Source organism: Podarcis pityusensis (assembly GCF_964106645.2).
Source record: "Podarcis pityusensis genome assembly, chromosome: 4".
In the NCBI taxonomy this organism is placed as follows: domain Eukaryota; kingdom Metazoa; phylum Chordata; class Lepidosauria; order Squamata; family Lacertidae; genus Podarcis; species Podarcis pityusensis.
Window position 1 is genome coordinate 32,074,733 of NC_138027.1, and position 6,933 is coordinate 32,081,665.

A 6,933-nucleotide genomic window follows, 5' to 3' on the forward strand; every position below is an offset into this window, starting at 1 on the left:
GGTGCATGTGTAAACATTTTTTTGTTATGTAACTTGTTTATATTGACAGTCTTTCTGTGCCATTTAATTTTTCTTTTTCCCTATGTGTGCCTTGGTATTGCTTTCTTTAGTAAAAAAATCATTTTTTTTGTTAGCTAATATTTTGGTTAACATCTAAATATACATTTATATGTACATGGTGACAACATTTAGATATGATCAGCTATCTCAGACTTTTTGAAGTTAAACATCTGAATGCTTCGGACATATCTTTATATTACATTTTCTAACTGTTATATAGTTGAGTGAGCATAATGTTGAAATTGTGTATCTGTATACATGTTTTGAATTAAAAGCTCTATGCTTTCCATCCTGGGTTTGGAGCTGAAAAGACTGCCTTAAATGACAGGGAAATGTGACCTTCTTTTGGACCTCAATACCATTTAACCATGGTATCATTCTAAGTCTGTGAGTTAGGGTTGGGATCACTCAGCTGCAGTGGTCCTGCTCCTCTCTTATGGGAATAGATATATTTAATGCTTCATGGTTTGACTGCATTCAGACAGCATTTCGTTCTTAAGTTCGTTTCTTTATCTGTTCATTTTTGCATTTTATGTGATCTTTCACATGATGCAAAAACCATTGCTGAAAATCTCGTAGAATCTAGTGGAAGTTTAGCACCCGTTTCTGCGTTCCTTGTTTCCCGGAAAAAAATACATTTTGCAACTGCATTACCTTGGAAAATTGTGACAGTTTTACATTTATGAAATTTGGAGGACTATAAAGGCATAGAGTCCTTTCCCACCATTTAAATTTTAGTGTGACGTGTCAGTATATTGATTTAAAAAGCCACAGTTCCATTACACCATGGTAGTGCTATGTAAAAGGCGGGCTAGAAATTGGGGCGGAACTGCAATCATTATAACCAATAAACCCAACACAACCAAACCCATGTCTGAATGCAGCCTTAGTCTTGTCTTCCAAGCTGTTCATCAAATTGCTGAGAGAGATCGTCAGAAATCTGTAGTTCAGTGTCACAGTGAACATAGTTCCACTTCCTCCAATCCAGGTGTGGCAAATGCATATCCTCCAACATTCCAGTAAGGCAAATCAGGACATGACTTCGACCATCCCCTCTCACTCAGGCCCCATCTCCTCTCTCTTGGCTCCCTCCCTCGGGGCTCAACCCTGCCCCATCCGGAAGCTAGTGCTGCTTCCGGAAGGCGAGAACGTAGCACCAAAAAAAGTGTGTCTTTTGGTCCCGCTGGAGCCAAAATGGGACATCCCAGGATGGACTCAGGAGCTGGGTGTGTGTTTCTGTAAATTCGGGATGTTCCGCTTAAAACAGGACAGTTGCGAGGTATGTAAATAGATTGCCTGGATGTGTTTATTCAGGCAGTTTTGTGCTGGATGAAGAGAACACATTCAAGTTCAGCCTGGGCAGAAAGAAGGTATTCATGGTGAGGATTGTAATGACTCCAGAGTTAGATGTTTTGGATGGGGCCACCCTCCCACTTAAGGATTAGTTGTGAGCCTAATAGTTAAATGGAGTTTCTTGGAAAAGCTACAGGTCTGGATCCAAAGAATGGCACAGTTATTTCACAATGTGTTCAAGGAAGGGTTCTACTTGTGTTCCTCAAATAGCATTTTTCTATGCTGCATGGCAAACATTTTTGAAACTGAGGAGTTTCACAAGTAGTTTGTGATGATATGGGGTCTGCTTTTCAAAGTAAAAAACTTGTTTAAAAGGCCACTCAGCACAAACAGGACCCATGGCACACCTAAAACAGTTCTTACTGAGTAATTCTAAGCTTCTCACTGCAAAATCTCTTTTATATAGACTTGACTTAGGACCTACTTTAAATTTTCTAACATAATTTATATATTAGGATTGTATTAATTTTATCTGAAAGTAAGTTCCAAAAGAATAAAGTTAAAAAATAATAATTTTACCCTTTTACTTTTGGCTGCGTGCTTTTAAAATAATAATCCTTACGGAATGAAAGAAAAAAACTTCTAATAACTTCTTAAGTTCACACTTGAGACATTTCTGAAGTTTCACCAGTTAATACAAAGCCATTTGGAACTTACAGAAATTCTAAAAGCATTAGACTCTTGGCTTTTTTAAAATAGATTTTTTTAAATGTGCAATTTTTAGCTCCTAAATTATTAAAAGTATTTACTTGCAACATTCCTCATAAATGCATCTCTAGGCTAAGAGAGAGTGATAAAATGTTCATTATTGCAGGCAATTACTTTTGTTCTTAATAGAGAAAGAAACCTCACTTTTACTGAAAAATGAGTGGCAATTTTATACATGGATCTATTGACACTTCCATATTGTGATGCCATATGTAATTTCTCTCCCCCCCCCCGCCAAAAAAAATATAAAGGCAGTATGGTGACTATTAGTGTCATACTTGCGTGCTTATCACCTGCACTGTAACTGTTAATGTTTGGGTGTTTTGTCTTATTTAAACAGATGGCTATATGTTGATGTATATACACAATAAGGTGCCTACTTACAGCTAAATGCTTAGTCATTTGAATGTTATGAAAATGAAAGACGTTCGAGAAGATCACTAAACACAAGTCTTTTCTTTTCTTTTCAGCAGCACAGAAAAGAAGTGTTAGGAATTGCTTTTACCCCCTTTGGTATCCGACGAAGAAAGGTAACATTAATTTGAATATTGAAAATAATTAAGAAGTTATTAAAACTTCTAAATGCTGTGTGGTTGTTATAGTGCTGTTAGGGTTTGTTTGTTTGTTTTTCGAAAAGACTGTGTGTATTGGGTACAGAGACATTTTAAAATGTCAGGGACTGATCACAAAAATCTTAATCTCAAGATGGTAGAGTTCTCCCCAATGCACCCTGGATTAATATACAGTTGTACCTTGGAAGTTGAACGGAATCCATTCTGGAAGTCCGTTCGACTTCCAAAATTTTCAAAAATAAAAGCACGGCTTGCGATTGGCTGCAGGAGGCTCCTGCAGCCAATCGGAAGCCCCGCCAAACATTTGGCTTCCTAAAGAACGTTCAGAAACCATCTGAAACAGTCACTTCCAGGTTTCAATTGTTTGGGAGCCAAAACATTCAAGAACTAGGCTGTTCGAAAACCAGGGTACGACTGTAGTAATGATCAAAGTTCCTCCCCCCCCCCCAAAAAATCAGGAGACCTTGGGTCATCTTTTTGTGTCAATCCAAGACATAGAAATATGACCCAGTCCTTGTCTTTTTAAAGCAGCCCCCTATTCAGTGTATTAGCAGTGTAGTGGAGATCTTTGCCCTCACCTTTAAAAAAGGCACACTATGAGGACTATGGAATGAAGTCAGAAAAAAACTCTTAATATCATAATTTAAAAAATAAGAGCATTCAAATTATTGTAATGCTGTCTGAAATGAGCACTGACATCATAGTCCCTTGAACATATATGCCCATTATTCCATTATAATCACAGAATTAAAAGCAGCAGACCTTGCTAGTTTCCTGTATGGTGTAATTATACATGTTTCAGAAGTTATTTGGAGTACTGAATCTTGGACAGGTGATTTTTAAATTATTTGTAGCGTTGCAAAATTTTGTTAAATGTCTCCCACACTGCTACAACTCCAATTTTTAAGCATTCGTTTTTTTGTTTCTTTCTTCAATAGAATGTGTTTACTAATAGAAATAACTTAAATTTTGAATACTGGAGGCATTTATAGAATAGGGATTGAACTAATATGACAGCTTGCACTGGAAATGTGATGTAAATTATGTTGGTCAAGCATAAATCCACTGAAATCAATGGATTTCACCTACTCCCCCAGTTCATTTCAGTTTACTCTTCTCTTACATAAATATATATAAGACATACGAACCCTAGCTCACATATAATGTGGAACCACAGTTTAGTACTGCGTGAATGAGCAGGGAGGAGCCTGGGCAAAGCCTGAGGCTCACGTGCCTCTCCCTTTTCAAGACCCCATAGTCCTGCAGTGGCCAGGACACCTAGGCTGACCGAGTTTTGTGGTTTCCTGAGCCTTCAAAATGAAGTGCCTCCCACACTGTCTCACCAGTCCAGTAGCGTGAGGAGCACACTAAGTGGGAGGTTGTGAAGTGCAGGAAAACCACCCTTGTTCAGGCCAGAGGATTTACTCTCTAGAAATTCCACTTCTCCAAAAGGGGGAGTTGACCAAAGGCAGAGTTAATTTCTAACCCTTCTCAGGACTAGTAGCTCAGTACAAGCTCTTCCTGCCTTTCCGTGTGGGATCCTCTGCCTTCTTGTGCCTTGTGGAAGGAGTATATGAGTCCAAGGCTTTGTTTGGGCTCTTTCTTGTGGATGGACTTAGCACCGCTAAACCGTGGTTTAGTGTTTTGTGCAAATGTAGCCTTTTATGTATTCAGCCTCTCCTCCATTTTGCCTTTGAAATACGAAATGATGAATTTAGGCAAACACAATACTTGCATCGGCAGCATCCTTCAGTCTAGAAAGTCAGCCCCCTGTCCTCAAGTAAGAGGCCACCCTTACTTTATTTTATGTCAATCTATTGAAAGCCATGGATCAGCTTTATTAGTCATCACTGAAAAAAATGTGTGTGAGTTTGTAAGCAAAATAATAATATCCATTGCTAATATCAAAATGCACAATCCGTTCATAGGTTGTTAGGAACATTTTTTATTTATTCTTGTGTTATATATTGTTTTATGAATTGTCTTTTGTTGAAGGATGGCTTAGAAATGTTTAAAATGGTATGTATGTATAATTTATCTCCCTTTGTATTTTTATAAAGGTGGGAAGCATAGCTAGCAGTAGATAAGAGCACATTTTTTGTTCATTTTTGCCAAGTGGTGCAGAGAAGAACATTAATTAGCTAAAGTATTGGTTGTAACACTGCTTGAAAACAAATAATTAAGAACTGCTCTTTAGTAGGTTTATGCCTACTAAATGTAGCCCTAGGAATGAAATTTTCTGAAGTCCCATTTAAATAAAACAACATCCCAATGATCCTAGATGCCAGTGAAACCTTAAGGTCCACCTCTAGCACCTGAATTATGTGTTGATATGAAGGAGTTGGACTCTTGTTTATAATTTCTTAGAATTCCACAGCCCAGCTATTTTTATTTAGTTGTACTGAACATTATTTTGATTTAACTGTGTAAGAGATTCACTTTTTTTTTGTATCCACGAACAGTACATTCAAGTGCAGAATGTTAAAACTGTCAGCTATCTTTAAATCAAACTCCTGCAGTAATGTGCATTTGAAACTCCAGCAGCTCACCAATTTGGCACCAAGCTTGCTCAGGATAGTGTAAAACTGTTAAACCTCTTTCTCGTCTTTCATTCCCTTTCCTTTATTTGGACGTAATTACTGGAGTGGGGCTGTGGGGCTTGAGAATTCATATAGCAGAAGCAGAGAGAGGAAACTGCAGGGAAACTATAAATCTGTGTGTAATATTGAGCTGCAATGTATGCTGAATGCTAGGAGATAGCTGTCATGTGAGTGTTTAGGGAAGAAGGTGTCTAGTTTTCCCGACTCTTCTAATCAACCTTTTCCATGACTTTCAAGCTTTCAAGCCTGCGGGGATGGAAAATGCAAACTCCTAATTCCACATGCTTTTTCAGTTTAATTTTTATGGGTCTTACTTTGTGTTTAATTTCCTATACTGTTAATTAAAGGAGCCTTAATGAGTACAATCAAATGGACAGACAGGACTTTTACAGCTTCAAGTTTAAAATATGGAGATATTTTAAAAGTTGGAAGTGTATTTATTGCCTCAGCTACATTTCTGTTTTTACTAACTTCTTTAAAGAAAAACAAAAACAAGAGACCATTAATATCAACCAATCTCCTTTCCCTTTCCCTTTCTTTTATTTATATTTCCTCCAACAAAAAGTATAAGGATGAGCTGCCTGTTTGTGTACCCATTAAATCATATGGTGCAGAAGCCAAATATAAAAATTGGATGGGATATTGGGCAGGGTTGTGAGCAAGATTTTAAATGAGGAGAAACAAAAAAAGTGAGGAGTTCCGTGAAATGTTATCCTAACTTTGATTATCTATAAATCCATATATTCCACTATATGCTGAATAATAGGAGAAATCAGTTATATCTTTTGCTGTAACCTTCATCCACTATGGTTAATTTGGTCTTACTGTATGGTGTGAGTTTTTAATTGACAGCACTTTGCTTTCACTGTACCTTTTCAAATTTCAGTGTGTTTCCTTTTTAAAATTTGCTTTCTTCCATGCACATATATCATATAGAGTATTTCCAATATTTTTTTTGGGGGGGGGGTTCATTGTTTATGTAGCCAAAAAGGCTACACAAGGAAGGTATCGTCAGACTTGGGGAACCTCAAAGTTTACAAAAGTACAAAAATCTTCAGAGGGAATAAAACCCAAGCAACCTGATGAAACTGGGAGTGCTTGGTGACTGTGAAATATTCACTGACAGTTGGGAGGAAAAATGGAAAACCATGGATTGGGAGGCATAATGGAATAGAGTGCCTGGAATTCTGAACTACGGCACTTCACGCTGCAACATTTTGTTGCAGGTCTTGCTTGTCTAATGTTTATTTTCTTTTTCACTGTACTGTATATGCATTGGTTTATGTTGGGGTAACCTGGCAGGATGTACACCCTTGGATATGAGGATGAGGCATCAATTCCCATCACCTTTGCTGAACACATATTGCTTTGTTCCATTTTAGAACAGTTTGTTTTAAAATTGTAGTGATTTTAATCTATTTTTACATTGTCTCATCTGTTTGTTGTTCTAACCCACCCTGGGACCTCATGGTGAATGGTAGGGAGTTAAATAAATAAATAAATAAGGTCAAAGAGGGCGCGGGGTGGGGGGATTACATCAGGGAATCTTTTCTGCTGTTATTTGTGCAATTGCAAGCACTTTTAAGTCCTGTTGATTTTAATGACAGATATTTAAGCATGCACTTAACCTTCAAATTAAA

At 37.4% G+C, this 6,933-nt stretch overlaps 1 protein-coding gene across 15 annotated transcripts in view; it reads left to right on the forward strand.

Annotated features, from left to right (window-relative positions):
* ZBTB20 (zinc finger and BTB domain containing 20) overlaps positions 1-6,933 on the forward strand; it is a 622,933-nt gene that overhangs the window by 209,180 nt on the left and 406,820 nt on the right. For 9 of the 15 annotated variants that reach the window (XM_081004316.1, XM_081004304.1, XM_081004314.1 and 6 more), the window contains exon 2: positions 2,592-2,651. The gene's annotated coding sequence lies outside the window, so the exon portion shown is untranslated. The remainder of the gene's footprint in view (positions 1-2,591; positions 2,652-6,933) is intronic. The other 6 variants (XM_081004319.1, XM_081004318.1, XM_081004307.1 and 3 more) reach the window with 1 other exon arrangement.